This window comes from Schistocerca americana, chromosome X (genome assembly GCF_021461395.2).
Source record: "Schistocerca americana isolate TAMUIC-IGC-003095 chromosome X, iqSchAmer2.1, whole genome shotgun sequence".
NCBI classification, from domain to species: Eukaryota; Metazoa; Arthropoda; class Insecta; order Orthoptera; family Acrididae; genus Schistocerca; species Schistocerca americana.
Genome location: NC_060130.1, coordinates 409,480,174 through 409,499,625, shown reverse-complemented (window position 1 = coordinate 409,499,625; position 19,452 = coordinate 409,480,174). Strand labels below are relative to the sequence as shown.

Here is a 19,452-nt window from a genome sequence, read left to right as displayed (position 1 = left end):
TTTTTGTCACTTTTGCTAAACAGAAAAATCTTCCTACCTTTTTTAATATTTCTATTTATGGCTGAAATCATCGATGCAGCAACCGCTTTATGATCACTGTTCCCTGTTCTGCATTAACTGTTTCAAATATTTTGGGTCTGTTTGTCACCAGAAAGTCTAATACGTTATCGCCACGAGTTGGTTCTCTGTTTAACTGCTCAAGGTAGTTTTCAGATAGTGCAGTGTTTAACTTGAAAACAACCACAAGATAAAAATTAGCCAACTGCACATACAAATAAAAAAATAGTGGGGAAAATATCTGATGTTCCTTATAGAAGCATTTCCAGTGTAAATGCTGCCTGATAAGCTTCTTCGCTGTCTGGGAGTGCCAGAACATGAACTGGAAGCACTATCCCCTGCTCTCTCCCCTCCCCCCCCCCCCCCCTCCCATCCTGTGCTCACTCCCTCTTGCATGCATAACATAACCTTTCATATAATTCTGAGTAACAACACAGTTCCTCTTAAAGGGCCTGTTTGAAGTCTGACGATTGTTGCTAACAGTATTAATTATGTAACTGATCATTTGATAGTGATACAGTCTACAGATCACTCACCATCAGTTATGCATTCCTCAATGCTATAGGTAGTATTAGATATTAGGATAATTTTCAATTCTTTCTTAAATGTGAATGTAATTATTTTTCATTTTTGTATGCAGTGTGTGTATAGTAATATTCCCATTACAGTATTCAATGTTTGTATAACACTTTTCATTACCATTGTTTCCAGCATAGCAGCTACTTTACAATTGTAGCGATAATTCAGAGGCTCCATTAATGAGTAGAAATTATGGATTTCAAGTACCAGTCATGTTTTTTTATCCATATATGTGTTAGATAGTTGGCCTGAAAGGCACTTTTCAAGATATCCAAAAGTGACATTTAGCAAAACATTAAGCATATGAAAATGTATTCGCTTCAGTCATGGAGAGTAGAATCTGTGTGTTTGTCCTAGTTTTCCAAGTCTGTTGTGCAGCCAAGGCATGATGAATGGCTCAAATGGCTCTGAGCACTATGGGACTCAACTGCTGAGGTTATTAGTCCCCTAGAACTTAGAACTAGTTAAACCTAACTAACCTAAGGACATCACAAACATCCATGCCCGAGGCAGGATTCGAACCTGCGACCGTAGCGGTCTTGCGGTTCCAGACTGCAGCGCCTTTAACCGCACGGCAAGGCATGATGAAAATTTCACTGATGCCTATAAGTATAAAAACTCTGGATGCTTTTCACCACAAGCAGACTACACTGAGATATCATGCCTAGCCTGTGGTCTGAGTTTGGCGAGTCTTCACCCATCCTCTTCCAGATAAGCTACTGAGCTGGTATATATGGTACTGCCTGTTACAAGTTGATTGTGTGTTTTAATGTGGTTCAAATTACAGTCCTTAGCCAGAGAGAGAGTCAGCTGCTTTACCTGCTTGTGTAAGTGATCTATACTGCTGCTCTAGAGGGACTGCTCTCCAGAAAATGTTTTTCTGTAGTACTTTACCTTCTCACATCTGGAAGATTTCTTTTGAAGATTTTTTAGCCCAGTATTGAGCTTTATTGCCAAGCCATAAGCTGTCAAGGGTACATCTTGTGGGGCAGCTGGGACATAGTCAAAGTGTTTCATGTCCTGAACTTCACCACAGTCACATTTGTTGTCTGCTTCATCTTTAAGGCCACATTTAATTATTTTAGTTATGACTGGATCTTTGCTGCAATTCAGTTTTCCCCAAATCTTCTAGCATGAAGTATTGCCACTGAGCATCTATTGTGAGGGAGGTTAGTCTTTTGAGGGCTCATTTAGCTCAATACTAAGGAACTCTTGCGGGATTTAAGTCTGCTATTTCCACATGAAGAACAATGTTGGGAGTGGTGCTCACTATTTCTGTATGTTCATATGCAATTCTTCATGATTCGGGATCTGAGAATCAGTCCGCTTTATATAGCTTCCCAAGTGGCATGAGTTTCATGTATCCTGTTTTTATCCTAGGTGTCTTATTTAGGCTTGTATTGACTTTTTGAGGATGTGTGTTTCTGGACCATACGGGGAATGCATATTCCACCATGGAAAAGCAAAGTGCTTGGGTAGTTATCCTTAATACAGTTGGTCTGGCTTCCTATTTACTGTTTGCTAGTTTCCTCAAAATGTTGTTCCTGGCAGCAACTTTTTGGCAGGTGTTTTTGCAATGATATTTGTATGTCAGTGATGTGTCCAACACGACACTCTGCTATGTTGGTTAGTCTGTGTGATCCAAGTTGCTGTCATTCCATGTGACATTCAGTGTTGTGTTTGCATGTTTTGAGTTGAGGTGGAAATCGCTAACTTGGGGTTTGGCTTGGGGCAGTTCTCTTCTAATATTCAGTCATGATGTGTAACGAGTTTTCCAGATTCTTTTCTACTTCCTCAAAGCTCTTTCCTTGTGCAGTGATAGCCAGATCAGTGGCATACAAGAAGGGGGTAGTATGGCCTATTGTTGACTGATCATTTGTGTATAGATTAAATGAAAAGATGGCCAGAACACTGTGCTGGGTAAGACCATTTTTTAGTTGAGGCCATTGACTTTTCCTACCCTTCAGTGTTACACAGAACTGTTTGTTTTGTAATAGAGATTCAATACCTTTTGTTAGGTGATGGTCCTCAAATATGTTGCAGAGTTTTTCTTGAGTATTCTAAGGTTGATGGTGTCAAATGCAGAACTTAAGTCTATCAGAGCTGCTACTGTTATTTGTTTGTTTTCAAACCTATTGCACCTCTCGTAAACAAGCAGCATAGCTATATTTATATGTAAGCAGAGCCTTTAACCAAATAAACTGTTTATGTTTTTGCACTGTATGGACAGTACAAGAGTGTAAGAAATATACCTCAAAAATGACAATTATACTTCACAACTGAACTTGCCAATACTTCACAGTTGCTAAATATGTATAGGACTTGGATACACATTGTAATCTCTTCCATTTCAATCACAAATGGGAAATACAACCAGTCAGCAGGAACATGTACCACAAGAATAATTATCAGTGACAGAACATAGTCCTTTGAATTTCTCGTTTTAACACAATGCAGTCATGGTGATATTCTCAGCTGGGACTAGACATCACGAGCAGCCACAGACTGTGGAAAATCAGAGCTCCAGACCGGTGAAGCTGTTTCATTACGCACACCAAACAAAAATTGCTCTGGGTGGTTGTTTGCCATTGAAGACATCATTATCCTATTGTCATCAATGAGACAGTTCCAGTCAATATGGCCAGTTAAACTGATGCTTTTGTTGATTGCAAAACATTCTCAGGTTCGCAAAAGAAATCTACATGTCAGCAATGATCATAAGCATTTTAGGTGGTCAAGGAGAACTTTGGATCACTAATTGTCATGAGCACACAAGTCTGCCCTAAAGTCATGTATGTGGGGACAGCCAGACCAGTCCATGAAGGGTAGCTTAGTGTCATCGAGAAATAATTGTGCTCCACTGCAGGGGAGGAAGTTACTATCAAACTGCCAACACATCTGTTCTGACTGATGAAGAACACTGGTGAGTAACAATCTTTATGTGTCAATATTTGGAAGCTTTAGGATCCAGTGCAGAGAAAAGTCAAACCAAGTGGGCCATGATAAAACACCCTGTCAGTATACTAGGGACCATCCACCAATTAGTCAGCACTCATATAGAGTGTCACTGGCTGAACGATGAATAATCTGGGAGAAAGTGGAGAAGATACTGCAAGATAACATCACTGAACCTTCAGAGAAGCCTTGGTCCTCTCCTGTGGTTCTTGTGAAGTAAAGGATGGCAAATGGTATTCCTACATCCACTAATGACAACTTAACAAATTCATGAAGAAAGATGCCTATCCACTGCCACACAATGACAATACCCTAGACTGCTTGAAAGGAGCAATGTATTTCTCAATTATGGCCATGTAGACAGGCTACTGCCAAATCTACACTGAAGATGGTGACCGGAAAAACATTGCCCTCAAAACCCGTGATGGCCTCTACGAGCATAAGGATATGCAGTTTGGACTGTGTAACACTCCTGCTACCTTCAGATGTATGATGGACAACCTGCTTTGACACCTTCAACAGATGAAGTGGCTTTGCTATCTGGATGACACTCATTTTTTCGAAGACATCTGAAGAATGTCTAAGCTACATGACAACTGTGTTGAAGTGCGTTCAGAATGCAGGTCTCTGTCTGAATCTGAAGAACTGTGCCTCTTCGTCACTCAAGAAATAAAAATCTAGGGGCATCTAGTAAATGACAATAGAGTCCATCCTGATTTAGAGAAAATAAGAACAGTCATAGAGTTTCCAATGTGAGAGGTTTTCTTGGAATGTGTTTGTACTACTGGTGATTCATAAAAGACTTCTGTACCAAGAAACATCCCTTGGAAGAACTACTGCATGGTGATGCGAAATTTTCCAGGAACAAGGCACAATGAAGTTCTTTTCTTGCATTTAAGTAGGTGCTAACATCTTCTCCAGTTCTAACATTGTGTGACGAGAATGACCAGACAGAACTTCACATCAACACTAGCAATTTTGGGATAAGGACAGTTCTAGTACAAAATCAGGAAGGTGCTGAAAAGATGATAGTGTAAGCTTCCATAGTGTGTGTGTGTGTATTGTGTATTGAACCAGGGACCTAGAAACGATGGAGAGGCTTCGTCCCACCATAGCCCTCAGTGGTTAATGACCCCACAACAGGCCACAGCAGTCCACCCACCCCACTGCCGTCCCACACTGAACCCAGGGTTATTGTGTGGTTCCTCACTGGACCCCCACCCCCCTCCCCAGAAACGTCTCATACCAGACAAGTGTAACCCCAAATGTTTGCGTGGTAGAATTATGGTGTATGCATACATGGAAACAGTGTTTGCGCAGCAATCACCGACACAGTTTAACTGAGGTGGAATAAGGGGAACCAGCCTGCATTCGTCGAGGAAGATGGAAAACTGCCTTAAAAACCATCCACAGGCTGGCCAGCACACCAGATCTCGCCACAAATCCACTGGGCAGATTCATGCAGGGGACCGGCATGCTTTTCTGCTTGGGAAGCAGCACATTAGACTGCATGACTAGCCAGTTGGGCAAGCCTCCATAGTACTCTCCAAGATGTACTACTAATGCAACCAAGAAAGCATGTCTTCCAGTTGTTTTGATCACCAAGCAGTTCTGGCAGTATTTACTTGGAAAATCATTCACTGTTGTGACAGACCACCATTCTCCACGCTGGATGACTAGCCTGAAGGATTCATCAGGTTGACTGGCGAGATGGGCAACAAGGCTTGAGGAGTATGTGGTCACAGCAGTATACAGAAGTGGATGCAGACACAAGGATGCCAACAGCCTTTCAAGGAATCCTTTAATTGAATACAACAGTGTGGATTATATCTCAATCATTCTCATATAAAATTACATTGCTGCTGATAGGTGGGAAGATCCAGCACTGCTGAAAACCATGGAAGCTTTGGAGGTGGAGCCAACCAAAGGAGAATTTGAATTAAGAAACGGAGCATTGCATAAGAAGAACTATGATAAAATGGGGCAGACATGATATCTTGTCATCCCAGCTCATCTATAGTTTGCCGTCCTGAAGTATTTTCACAACACTCCAACATCTGGGCACTTGGGATTCATGAAGATGGTAGACAGAAGTGGACACAGGTATCACGGTCCAGGTCTCTACCAATCCATTAGACACTATGTGAGCCACTGTAAGGAATGCCAATAATGGAAGCATGTGCCACAATTACTTCCGGGGCATCTGGTACCAATCCTGCCAGCAGCAGCACCATTCCACCAAACTGGAAGTGATGTCTTGGGGAGACAACAAAAGGGATTCAATGTATAATATTCTGCTCTGATTACCTCACTCGCTATGCTGTCACAAAAACTGTGCTGACTGCCAAAGATCCAAAAATTATGAAGTTCGTAGTAGAAGACATCATTCTGAAGCACGGAGCACCCAATGTGATGATTTCTGATTACAGAGCAGTACCAGAAGTAATTTCACATTGCAAACTCACCCACAGGATGAACATTGTCTACCACCCGTGGATTGGCCTTAAAGAACAGTTTAATAAAACATTGGAAGATCAGATATACTCCTGATGTACACTGATGTTGAACATGGAGACTGGGATACAATACTGTCCATCGTAATATGCGTATACAACACAGTGAAGCAAGAAACCACAGGCTTCACACCATTCTTTCTGCTCTACAGTTGCGAGGCCAAAACAACAATTGATGCACCTCCTGTTTTCAACCAGACAACACTCCAGATGACCACGAAACATCTCATTGACAGAAATGAAGAAACACGGCATCTGGCTCACATACGGATGCTGGGCACCCAGAAGGAAGACTGGGAACTTTATAATGCCAAGCACCAGCTAGTGAGATAGAGCCTGGGAGACTTGGTATGGATTTTTATGTCAGTGCAGAAAGTGAGATTATCAGAAAAATTACAGATTTACTACTCTGGGCTGTATCATATCCTTCACCACTTGTCAGATGTCACATATGAAGTTGAGAGTTATGAGCCTTCATCAAGAAGGCAAAAGTCCAGAGACGTCATCCATGCCCTCCATATGAATTCCTACAACAGTCCAGAAAAGCATATCGCAGAGGGGGAGGGGGGGGGGTGTCCTTTTGATGCTCATCATAGTGAAGAGAATGTAACATCACAATCAGAACACAAAGATCCACCAGCACTGCCATACAAAGAACCATTGACTGGATCTTGACCCAGAATACTGCAGTCAGCTCCAATGACAGCTTCTGAGACAGCGGGTCACTTTTTGTCCAGGGAAGGGAGCAATGCAACGTGCTGTGTCATGTGCAGTGTGGTGTAGTGATTAGCCTCACTAGCTGCCATGTTGAAGGTCACCAGTTCAAATCTGACCACCAGCAGTTATTTGTTATTTAGTATTTATCAGTTCTGGAAGGTTCTTGAAATATCTTATATTTCCAACATTTGTATATTCTGGCATGTTCGATGTATGTTAAAATACCAGCAGTCTGGAATATTTGTTGTTTGTATAAATAGCTGCACTCTTCATCCAGTACGTCAATTCCATTCTCACAGTACAATGATATCAGTAATAAATGTGTTTTCAGTTCTACATGTTGTACTTCACTGATGATACTCCTCTAGACTTTGAGTTGCTTGTGCTTTAAAAATGACAATCCTAAATACAATTTTTCCTCTGGAGAATGACCTAAATGTGAAAATTGGCCAATTACACATAAAAATAAATAAACTCACACACCCAAAGTGGAAAAGTCTTCATTAAAATATGTCACCAAGGTTTTAGAAATGTGTAGAAATAAATTGGAAAGACAACAGTACAATACCAGTCGAATTCACACATGAAAAGCAGGAAGCTTCCAGGAGCCAAAAATTCAACAAAGAAGGTGACTGACCATCTGCTGTAAGGTTTTTCCCTCATAGTCAGGCAGGGTGACTATATTAAATATTGGGGCATATGGCCCTTGTCTGGTTTTGAAGAGGACAATCAAAGTAGCCTCTCTCTAAGTTGGGAAGTGTTCAGTCAGCCAGGTTTCATTAAAAATATTAATGGGCAATGAGAATCTAGATGCTGAGCACCCCAATCACCAAAAATAGCAACAACAAAAATATTTAGAAGATATTGATTTCTGAGATGCCTCATGATACTAAAGTTGGCTAGTTGTATCTCACACTGACAACAGCAAACCTATTTTCCCACAAAGAGAAGGAACAACTACGCTATGCCTCAGTGTTGGAGAAATCACATTCAGAAGTAATTTACTCAACATCAATACACTTGATAAGAGTGGTTGTCAGCTGGCTCACTTTGAGAAGCACTACCAGACAGATGTTCCACTACTGCCTCAGGAAAATACTTAGGGCCTGCGAGACAATGTGTCTTCACATGCTGCTATGAGCAGTTCAGCAGTTCTGACAATTATACTCTTGAAAGATTCCAAAATTCCATAGGAAGTCTCCTAATTTAGTGAGCACATTGAGGAGATCATTGACAGTGAAAGTAAGTAAATCTACAGTTATTGGTACATAAATTTGAGTTTATACTGCTGCTTTTTTGAGTCATTTCGATATGAAATCACTGAGGCAGTATGAACTTTCGATGTACATTTATTAAATTTTAGGCCCATTTTCGCTTGTTATTTAGGATTATAATCTCTTTTAGGCATTATGAGTTCACAGAAGTTTTGAGATGTGGGATTGTACCTACCAAAAATGCAAAATTGCTTTCAAACATATCACATTAAATGATGGGTGACTGAAAACTATATGCCCAGTGGTTCCAAAGTGAAACCACGATCTCAAAACAACTGAGTTAAAGCAACTAAATGGCTGACATTTCAACTGACTTGCTGTAGTCCTATTCAGTGTGGTTAGTTGCTGGATACTGGACAATATCTTCCTGTATACTCTGTCTATTTTGCTTATATGGTGGCTACTGGCATCACACATTTGGGGTGTCACTGGACAAGTTGAAAAGAGGTAACTATGGAGGGGGATGGTTGTATGGTAGACTATTGCCTGTGCTACTTTGATGGCAACTATAGTTGGTGAACAGTAGAAAATCGCATATCAGCATGTTATTTCCTGTGCCGCTCCGGTAAGTGATACGCTACTCTTGGTGATTGGTAGGCAATAGCAAATTGGCAGCTTGTACCCAGGGGTAGTGTTTTCCTGTAGCGAAGCATTAAGGCCACACGGCAGTTCTCTCATGACTACTGTGTATGCAGCTAGAGTCTAGACCCAAGTGGTGCTGTTGGCTGGCAAACACACATGGTCCGCAGGGGTGGAATCTCTGGCAGCTAGGCCATTTGTAGCCATCTTCCCTGTTCATGCTGTTAGGGCATTTGATTACTTCAATAGCCCCTCTTATTTTTGCTGTTGCATCTACAGCTGGTGAGCAAGCATGGGAGGTTCTATAAAACTGATAGAATGTACACCTTGCTGGTGGTGTTCCGTTACAGCTGACTTGTTGTTCTGTCCCAGTCATATGTAATGTTCATGCTGAGACATGAGTGCTAATAGGTCTCAGATCTTGTGGCCACTGAGGAAGATGGATTTGATTCCTCTGCAACACAGAACCTTCCCTATGCAGTTGCTGAAACCTCTCACATGGCTGGCAAACAACAGGAAGAGTTTCTTCTGTACCTTTGCCTGTTTTGTCCTCACTATACCTCATAGCTCATTGTATGTCTCTGTTGTTGTATCCATTCACATGGAATGTTGTCTTGAGCTCATTCAGTTCATGTTGTGTGTGGGTAGCATCACTAATACGGTGAGCTTGGGCTCTCAGTGTATGTAGCACAATGTGTGTTTTTTTTTTTTTTTTTTTTTTTTTTTTTTTTTTTTTTTTTTTTTTTTTTTTTTTTTTTTTTGCTGGATGGTGGTGCGAATCTGTATGCAAGTACCTGTTGGCGTGAGTCAGTTTCCTGTACACTTTATGTTCTAGTTTGCTGCTAGATGTTCTATCCACCTTCACATCCAGTAAAAGAATCACTCCATTGTTTTCCATTTCTAACATGAACTCAATGTTCTTATGTAAGCCATTGAGATGCTCATGAAATTGGAGTGGTTTTGCTTCCTCATGCAACCATAGGACAAATGTGTCATTCAATTACCTCAGCCAGCAGTGAGGGTGTAGTGGTGTAAAATTTAGCACAGTCTGTTTGAAAGCTTCCATGAATATGTCTGCTTCTACAGGACAAAGGGGAGAGCCCATAAAATTTACCCTGCCAACTAAGATATGTTAAAGACAAGCACAATTGCATTGGTCCACAGGTGTCTGGTGGTATTTACTCTTGCAGGATGTTGAAGGTTTCAGCTACGGACATGCTGGTAAAGAATGATTTTATGTCAAAGCTAACCACAAGATCTGTAGCTATTACTTGCTGTTTCCATATGAGCTGGATCAAATGCATAGAAACCTTAACATAAGACTATGTGTGGCCAACCAGGCTGTATAATTTGTTGGCCAGATGCTTTGCAAGACAATATGTGGATAAGTTGATCCCATTGACATTTGTTGCTCCAGTGTGAACTCTATAACTTATCTCTGTTGGCAATTCTTTACTACTTCATTCAGCATGTAGGCTTGCTTGTACGTTATTTTGTAAAAATTGTTTCAGTCGTTGCCAACAACCTGGATGCCAGGCATAGATGAGCCTACTAGTACTAGCTATGGACCTTATGGTTAATTTTAACATAAAAACTTTGTTTACCTATGTGTATATAGCTGAAATCATCACCATCCTATAGGAGTAAATACTACCAGACATCTGCAGCTGGTGCAATTGTGCTTGTCTTCAACATATTTTAGTTGGCAGGGCAAATTTTATGAACAGGCAGTCAGAATAGCAATAGGTCCTCCCTTTCACCTGTAGAAGCTGACTTATTTGTGGAGCTTTTAAACATACAATACTAAATTCTGTGCCACTGGGCTCACACTGTTCATCATACGGCCGCAACGGAAAGAACTATACAGATTTCATGAGTGCCTCAACAGCTTACATAAGAACATACTGTTCTTTAGAAATGGAAAACAACAGAGCAATTCCTTTCTGAACATGGAGGCGTATAAAACATCTAGCAGCAAACTAGGAAATAAATTCTACAGGAAACTGATGCACAGCAACAAATACCAGCATGCAGGTTCACAACACCATCCAGCACAAAATGACACTGTGCAATGTATACTGACAGTCTGTGTTCACTAGATTGGTGCACTAACCACATACAAAATGGACTGAATGAGCTCAAGACAACATTCTGTGCAAGCAGATACAGCAACAGAAACATACAAAAAACTAAGAGGTACAGTGAGGACAAAACTGATGAAGATACAGAAGAAACTCATCCTGTTGCTTGCCTACCTTATGTGAGAGGCATCAGCGACCACGACTGCAAGGTTCTGTGTTGTGGAGGAATCAAACCTGTACTTCATGAGTGGCCACAAGATTCAAGATCTGTTGGGGTCCACTAAGGATCCAGTGGATGCTCTCCACACTGCTGGCATCTACCAACTTTGGTGTGTATGTGGTAAAGTCCATTTTGGTTATTTTGGTGAAGCCGGTAGACCCATAAGCACTCATGTGCCTCAGCATGAACATTATTTATGATTGGCACAGCACAACTCAGATATAGCAGACCACCACCAGCAATATGGCCATTCTATCAATTATCTAGAACCTCTCATACCTGATCAGCAGCTGTGGATGCAGCAACAAAAAATAACAGAAGCTACTGAAATAATCAAATGCCCTAACAGCATGAACAGGGAAAATGGTTCAGTTACCTATGGCCTGGGTGCCAGTGATCCCATCCTGATGGATCAAGTGTGTTCATTAGCCAGCAGCACCACTTCACCTGGGTTTCACAACAGAAACATCAGTCATGAGAGAAATGTCATGCAGTGTGACCTTAATGCTTCACTTCAGGAAACACTACCCCGGGGTACAGGCTGTCGAACTGCTACTGCCTACCAATCAATGACAAGAGTTGCCTACCAATTACTTACTAGAGTGGCACAAGAAATAGCCTGCCAATATGCTATTTCCTAACACTCACCTACTATAGTTGCCTTCCAATTAGACACCAGTTTAGCACAGGCAATAACCTACCATACAGCCATCTCTCCTGCCCCTCTCCATAATTATCTCTCTTCAATTTGTTCACCGACATCCCACATATGTGACACCGGTAGCCACCACGTAACTGAAATAGACAGTATATACGGAAAGACATTCTCCAGTATCCAGCAACTAACCGACCTGAAGAGGACCATAACAAGTCAGTCAAAATGTCACCAATTTAGCTGCTTTCGTGTTTCATAATGATGTGTCCTAATACCCAAAATTATTTTATTCAAAATGGCATTGGTCATGGAAGTCTAAGAAATTATATTATTGATTGTTTCTTTTTTGCCAATTTCTTCTTGTTTTCATTGCTTACAATGATAGTAAGAATTAATTTTGTGAAAATTTTAAAATATTGTTTTTAATATTGTTGGGACTCATAGGGTTACCTGTTGATTTATGCAATTTGACAAGTATTGCCTGCTTTGCTTTTGTTTCACTTAGTAATATATTACAATTTGAACCCAAAGAATTGAACTGAGCAAGGAGGCACAGAGGGGGCAAAGGTTGACATCCCCTTCAGCCATACAGATTTAAGTTTTCCAAAATAGCTTATGGCAAATAACAGGAAAGTTCCATTCAAGAGAAAATGGTTCTTATTCTTCACCAGTCATCCTCAATTTCAGCTTGTGCTCCTTCTCTAAACCCCGCATCGTTGACAGGACACTAAACCTTAATAATCCTCCCTCTTTTCCCAAAGGAATGAAATGTTTTCTACAGGTTCTGAGCACTACAATTTAGTGTTGCTTTTATACCTAGTGCTTGTTTCATCTCTAATTGTAAAGCAAGGCCTCTATGAACTCCAACATTGTTCTGATGACTGCAACATTTTGCCTCAACAGCTTGGTGAATCACGGTAACAAAACCGTATAGCATCTAGCCAGGTGCAACAAAAGCAAAAAAGTGAACAAACTGAATTGGTCACTGCAGCATACAGTATTGCTAATTTCCCATTAAGCACTACTCTGATGTCAATACAGTGAAACAACATATTTGAAGCATGGCATATGAAAAGCTAGTTTGGGCTATTTATTTCAATACAGAAAGCAGGGAATGGACAGACTGATGCAATGAGCTAGTAAGACAAACAAAAGAACAGAAATATCAATACATATTTAAAAATTTAAGCCTCTACAAACCTCATAAAATAGATGCACTGCAATGGAGAAGTATATACAGCAATACATGCACATGCACATGCTAATGCATATGCTTTCACCACATGAGAGCTGAAAAACTATACAGCATCCAACAGCCGTGTTCTATTTTTTGCATTTTGGTCCATGTTGAAGGCTCAATAGATTTCACATCCTCTCAATGATAAAAGGAAATGTGACTGAATTTTCTCCCTAATGCCTGAAAGTGTAGAGAGAATCAAATGTAAATAACTTCTGCAGTTATCACAGTTACCAGTAACTATGATGCAGCTTTCCCCAAGACCATCTGCACATTATGTAATTTTTATATTTAAAAATATCAGGGATATCCATAAGTAATCTGTAAACCACAATTACTTGTTAAAAATTTACCTTTACCATACAATCAACAATCAGATGCTGACAAACAATGACATTGTTCATGAGGTTCATTATTAGCTGTTTGTTTAAAAAACTGAAGCTCTTAAAATCACCACGGAAGCTAATGACCATGCTTTGCAAGTGTATGTGATCTATGTCAAACACTGAAAAGTGACAGTGAAAAACAAACATGGAAAATAAAACAAGTTGTACATTTCACACAGGCATCAAACAACATAAACTCTGCTCGACAGGCTTTCTCAACTAAATTCTTCCTGATCTGATACATATATCTAATACTCTACCTCCAGGAAATACTTACAAAAAAAACAGTAAGGCAGAAAATACAGAAAGTCTGTTATTCTAGTGTTAGACTGGTGGTTACATAGAAAAGATTGTTGTATTCTCCCAATAAGAGGGTAAGATTAAAGTGTGGTACAGTACCCTCTAAATTAAGAATGAAGACTAAAGTTTAACATATCACCAATATGAAAATCATCAAGAGAGAGACTACTTTCTCTGATGGTAGTGGATTAGATAATGAATGAATGTGACCTTTTCAAAGAAAGGATCCTGGCATTTGCCAAAAGCGATTTAGGGAAACAATGGGTAACATTAAGCAGGGTAGCACAATCAGAATGGAATCACATTAATTCCTTGAGTATAGGAGATGATAGAAACTGCTTCCTTCCTGAGACATAGTGTTGGGTTGGAGCAGTATTGTGCCAAATGTAAGCACATCAATCCTTCATGTCAGTAACAATAATGTGGTAGACTTTGTTCTGACCACCATGTCAAGGTAAGCGGACTGCCATATGCACCATAGATTCAACTGGTGAGCAAAAAGGCTCTATCTACAGTAACATAATTGTAAGAAAACTGAATTCATATTTGCACCGGCAACAAACATTTTCCCAATGTCTAAATAAAGTGCTGTCAACACATGGGTAATGTCTGCCTCATTCCTTTAGTGACTTCCACAAGTACAACAGGCATTTAAGCCTCATCTACTTCTCCCTGTAATCCCCCTCAAAGATGATTAGACTTTAACATTCCATCAACAGTTATGTAGTTAGAGTGTTAGTTATTCAGTTAGTTTGTTAGTTACATATTCCATATGCCATTTGGATGATTCTTTCATTGAAATGATGTGTAACAAGTCAGTTTACGTGTTTGTATACATGATTGGTGTTAATATTAATGAACACTATTTTTTTTTACTTCTGCTCATGCAACTGCACTTAGAAACAACTTTTTCTATTTTTTTTATTATGGTGGGAAAGGAAATCAGCCTTGTCCTTTCCAAAGGAACCATCCTGGCGTTTGCCTGGACTGTGTGATGAAGCAAGCTGGGTTATTTTTACTTGCCCTCTTGTTTTGCCATCTGCCTCCTTAAACTAGCTTCCCCCCCCCCCCCCCCCCCCCCGATTTTAACTCATTAACATATGTGAGTATAATCAGTATTTTCATAAAAGAGAAAGATTGGCCCTCAGTTTTAAAGAGTATAACACAAGATCTAATTTTGTGCTTAGTTTTATGTAAGTAATTGATTTCCTAGTTTATTTTGACTATTCCTAGTTAGTAACTTTCATTATAGGGTGAAAGTCAGTATTTGTTTTGTAATTTAAATTCTATTGCTGACATATAAACAAATATAAATTCTGTACTAGTTATAAAGATTTGGAAGACGAAATACTACTATTCTTAAAGTATCTACTTGGCTCTATTTGAAAACATGTTAGCAAAGCTGGCTCCTAATTAATTCCAAAGTAATTAAGTTTTGTCCAAAGTATTGTTTGCATACTTATATTTGTTAATTTCATGATTTAAACAAATAATTCGGCTTTTGTAGTATAAGAAACTGCTAAAAAGAACCAATTTTTTGATGTATTCAGTAAATTTAATTGTAATTTCTGCAAATTTAACTTTGAACAATGTGTAGTTTCAGTACCTATTACTGTGAGGATATGTAAGGGGCCAATTTTTTATCACTAGACAGTCAGTCCATGGCCAAGTTTCAGACAAGGAACCTGTGTTGGTTAGAATGACGACAATGCACCAACTTAACAGTGAAATAAGTGTTGCACCAATAGGCTGTGTGTTAAACCAATGACAGTGTCTGCTCCATACGTACCTGATTATCCCCAAAAAACTGTGGACTATGTGGTTATGTTTTTTACTGCTCATAGATGTTCAACTGTAAACTATTGTAGCAGTATGTGGATGTTCACCTGCAACCTATTTATGAGAGTTACAGAAAGTTAAAACAATAGTGCACTGGTCATATGACTGTGTAATATTGGGGGCTTGTCAACAGTGAAAGTATAAGACAGTGAAACACAAATGTGCACCTGTCGGCTACATCATTTGCAGTAGACACCACCTAGTTTTTCAGCCAGTATGTCGACACCGAGGACAACAAACAAACAAAGAAACAAAGCAGGTGAGTGTCATCACAACTGATTGAGGGAAGTCATGGAAAACCTAAATATGGATAGTTGGATGGGGGTTTGAAACACTGTCCTCTCAAATGTGAGCTCCTTCAACCACCCAGTAGTTTTCTGTGCCACACTACATTGAAGTGAAACATTTAGACTTCAGAAGATATTTGCATGTTCTTGTTTTTAATCTTTGAGAGTGTCTCCAGTTGGTCTGCATTTGAGGCTGAGTGTTGTAGATGCATTAAACAGTAACTCCACCTCAACCCCTTGCTGCATTTGAGGTTGAGTTGTTCTTGCAGAGATTATTTGAACTTCAGAAACTAAATTCTAAACACACTCCACACAACATAAAATATCATACATTCAAATCCAATAATTGTTTTTGAAATGTAGAAGAATTTTGGCAGTAGGGAACTGGTGAGACAAAAACACCTATGTACAAATTCTGTGCTTCTGGACAGAGTGAATGGAAATAATAATATTTTAGACATGTGATATTTTCATGAACACTCGATAGCTATCCTCATATCTCTGGCAGAGACACTGACTTCTTAGCCTATGGCAAGTGCGGCTGTAGAGAGGGGGTAGCCTCCCACCATCTATGTTCCTAACTCAAGAGGTGCCAAACAACAACCATTTTAAAGTGAAGGCTATCACTCTCAATGGACTTTGTATCTCTCAGACACACCAACTTCAAATTTGTAATTATTTTTGATCAGCCTCTATTTTTGTTCTTAAGTGTATTATTGTCATTTTATTCCAATTGTGTTAGTAGCATTCGAATGTTTTGTTATTTTTCTCCCTTTGGGAATGAAAGTCATCATGATCGGAAGCCTGTGTATCACTCAGATACGATGACAGCAAATTCGTAAGTATTTTTGCTCAATCTATAATTTTCTTCTTAGTTCCATTTATGTGCTTTTACTGTAATTATTTTAGTAAAACACCAACTAACTATTAGTTTTATCCATGATAGAATCAGACTGGCATTAGAGAAACATCTTTTTGACTTGAATAAGCCAGCTGATCTAGCAAGAGGCCACCAAATATAGTTTGATGGTATGGATGAGGATGAAGTGCATCCTGGAGCATCTTCATACAATTTAGAAGAGGAAGATTGTGACACCGATGCATCAGAGGACACTGAAGAGTGGGAGGAAGACTCACAAGATAAGCAGAGCAGCACAGATGTGGACTCTGTTGTTGAAGAAGAAGAAGAAGAAGAAGAAGAAAAAGAAGAAGAAGAAAAGCTGAATTTCTATGTTTATCACCAGAAGCAGGGAAAGAAGGTAATAGAAACATTTACTTGGGAGAAAACACCTAACAGTCAACAGATGAAAACTGCCAAGCACAATCTAATCATGCACCAGCCAGGTGTAATTGGAATGGCCCGAAATATTGACAAAATTGTCAATATGTGGAAGTAGAATCAAAACTGAGTCCAGAGTTGCAAATTTTACTTTTTTATTCACTCGATGACTAGTTTTGGACCAAGACTCATTTTCAAATCATCATAACATAGTCGAAAATGTCACTTCCAGAGATGTGCAAATTTTTGATACGGTTTTCACATCTTCAAAAGTGCCATTTTCGACTATGTTACAATGATTTGAAAATGGGTCTCAGCCCAAAACTAGCTATTGAGTGAGTAAAAAAGTAAAATTTGCAGCTTTGGGCTGGGTTTTCATTCACCTGGTTAACAGAAGTTGCTGATCCACAGCTACTCCAGCATGCTGGAAGTTCGTAAACATGTGGAAGTGTCTCATTGACAATGACATGGTAGATATGATTATTACATATTCAAATCAGTACACTGACAGCATCCCACATTATTTACAGCCTATATTTACATGCCATACTGATGGGACTGAAAAACAAAGACTGCTGAATTACTAATGCAACACCTTTTTTTTCTGAAAGCAGGTTGGTTTTATTCAGAATTCTTATACATCACATTACTTCCCACTCTTTTGGCTACAAAACTCTATTTTTCAACATAATCTCTATTCAATGCAACGGCCTTATGTTGCCTTACTGGGAGGACCTGAATGCCTGCATTGTCCACTCTACTGGACGCCAGAGCCAAAGTCTTTCTGCATCCAGATCATCCCCATCATCCACAGACTGCTTCCCATGGAATGCATCCTTCATTGGGACAAACAGATGGAAGTCAGAAGGTGTGAAATCTGGGCTGTAGGGTGGATGAGGAAGAACACCCCAGCGGAGTTTGTCAGCTCCTTTCGGGTGTTCAGACTTGTGTGAGGCCCTGCATTGTCATGGAGGAGAAAATCATTTGCACTACTGTGGCAACAACACAACGAAGTCATCTCTTCAATTCCCTGAGAGTAGCACAATACATTTCAGAATTGATCATTGCACCATGAGAAAAGATATCAAACAGAATAACCTGTTCAGAGTCCTAGAAGACCATCGCCGTGACTTTACCGGCTGAGGGTACGGCTTTGAACTTTTTCTTCAGAGGAGGGGTGATGTGGTGTCACTCAATGGATTGGCGTTTTGTTTCTGGCTCGAAGTGATGAACCTACATTTTATTGCATATTATGATGTTCGAAAAAATTGTCATGGTCAACCTTGTAATGAGCAAGCAATTCTGCACAGATGGCCTGTCATTGTTCTTTATGGTCTTCTGTTAGGCAACGAGGAACCCAGCAGGCACACACCTTTGTGAGTACCCCAACTGGTGGTGTCCAGTTGAGCAGCAAGGTGTTTGTTTGTGATCCATCGATCACCTTGAATGAGAGTATCCACACATTTCAACATTACAGGAGTCACAGCTGTGTGGGGCCGGCTGGCACGTGGGCAATTGAACAGGTTTGTGAGACCTTGTTCCAATGTGGCAGAGACCTCTTCCAACAACACATTGTGCTTTTGTTCACTACCAGGTCTCTGTAGACAGTCTGCAAGCACTTATGGATATCTGAGATGCTCTGGTTTTCCACCACAAGAAATCCAGTAACAGTTGTCTGCCTGAAATGCACTTCCGTTACAGGTGCCATTTTGAAGGCTACATATAGTGCCACCACCTATCAGGACTTCATGAAAATACAGGGCTGAAGAGGGATTGATTATTCCACAATGTCCCATAGCAAATTCCACAGTTTTTTCAACCGAAATTGCAAAGATAAAAGAAATGTGTTTGGTTACATAATGAATACCCCTCATAAATGCCTTCATAGGCCTTTTATACATGGCAGGACATTATAAAGGTGGAAGGAACAATCTTGAAGAGTGGTGGGATAAAAATGGATTTGGCATACGAATCTTCCATTTGATGATGTCCCTCAATACTTATTGCAAACTTTGAAATTTTATGATAGAGAAAGTAGACTAGAAAGGAGAACAATAGACTGTTTAGGAGCTATTCATGATTTCTTTGAAAAGTCTGTAAACAACTGCAGCACTTGCAGTTGTGTGGGAGCTGATGTCACAACTGATGAAAAGCTAGAAGCCTTTAGAACCAGATCCCCATTCACTTAGTATATTCCATCAAAATACGTGAAAAAAATATTTTCAGTTGTCAATTCTAAAATGTTTTATACCATCAGACTGGAAATTTATTCTGGTAAACAGCCTGAGGGACCATTCCAATGCAGTAACAAATGCACAGACCTAGTACAAAGAAAGGTTGCTCACGTAACTAACACAGGACATAATGCAATGGCTGATGAGTAGTTTAGTGATGTCACTCTTCTTCAATCCTTATTGACAAAACATTGCCTGCTTTTTGAGGAAACACTAAAAAAGAGCAAATGGGAGATCCCTAAATAGATAAAAGAGGTGAA

At 39.8% G+C, this 19,452-nt stretch overlaps 1 protein-coding gene across 3 annotated transcripts in view; it reads right to left on the bottom strand.

The window, feature by feature from the left end:
* Positions 1–19,452, bottom strand: part of LOC124556582 (glycoprotein endo-alpha-1,2-mannosidase) — a 102,399-nt gene that overhangs the window by 54,714 nt on the left and 28,233 nt on the right. For 2 of the 3 annotated variants that reach the window (XM_047130549.1, XM_047130547.1), the window contains exon 2: positions 12,831–13,047. The exons of the other annotated variant lie outside the window; for it this stretch is intronic. The gene's annotated coding sequence lies outside the window, so the exon portion shown is untranslated. The remainder of the gene's footprint in view (positions 1–12,830; positions 13,048–19,452) is intronic. 3 annotated transcript variants of the gene reach the window in all.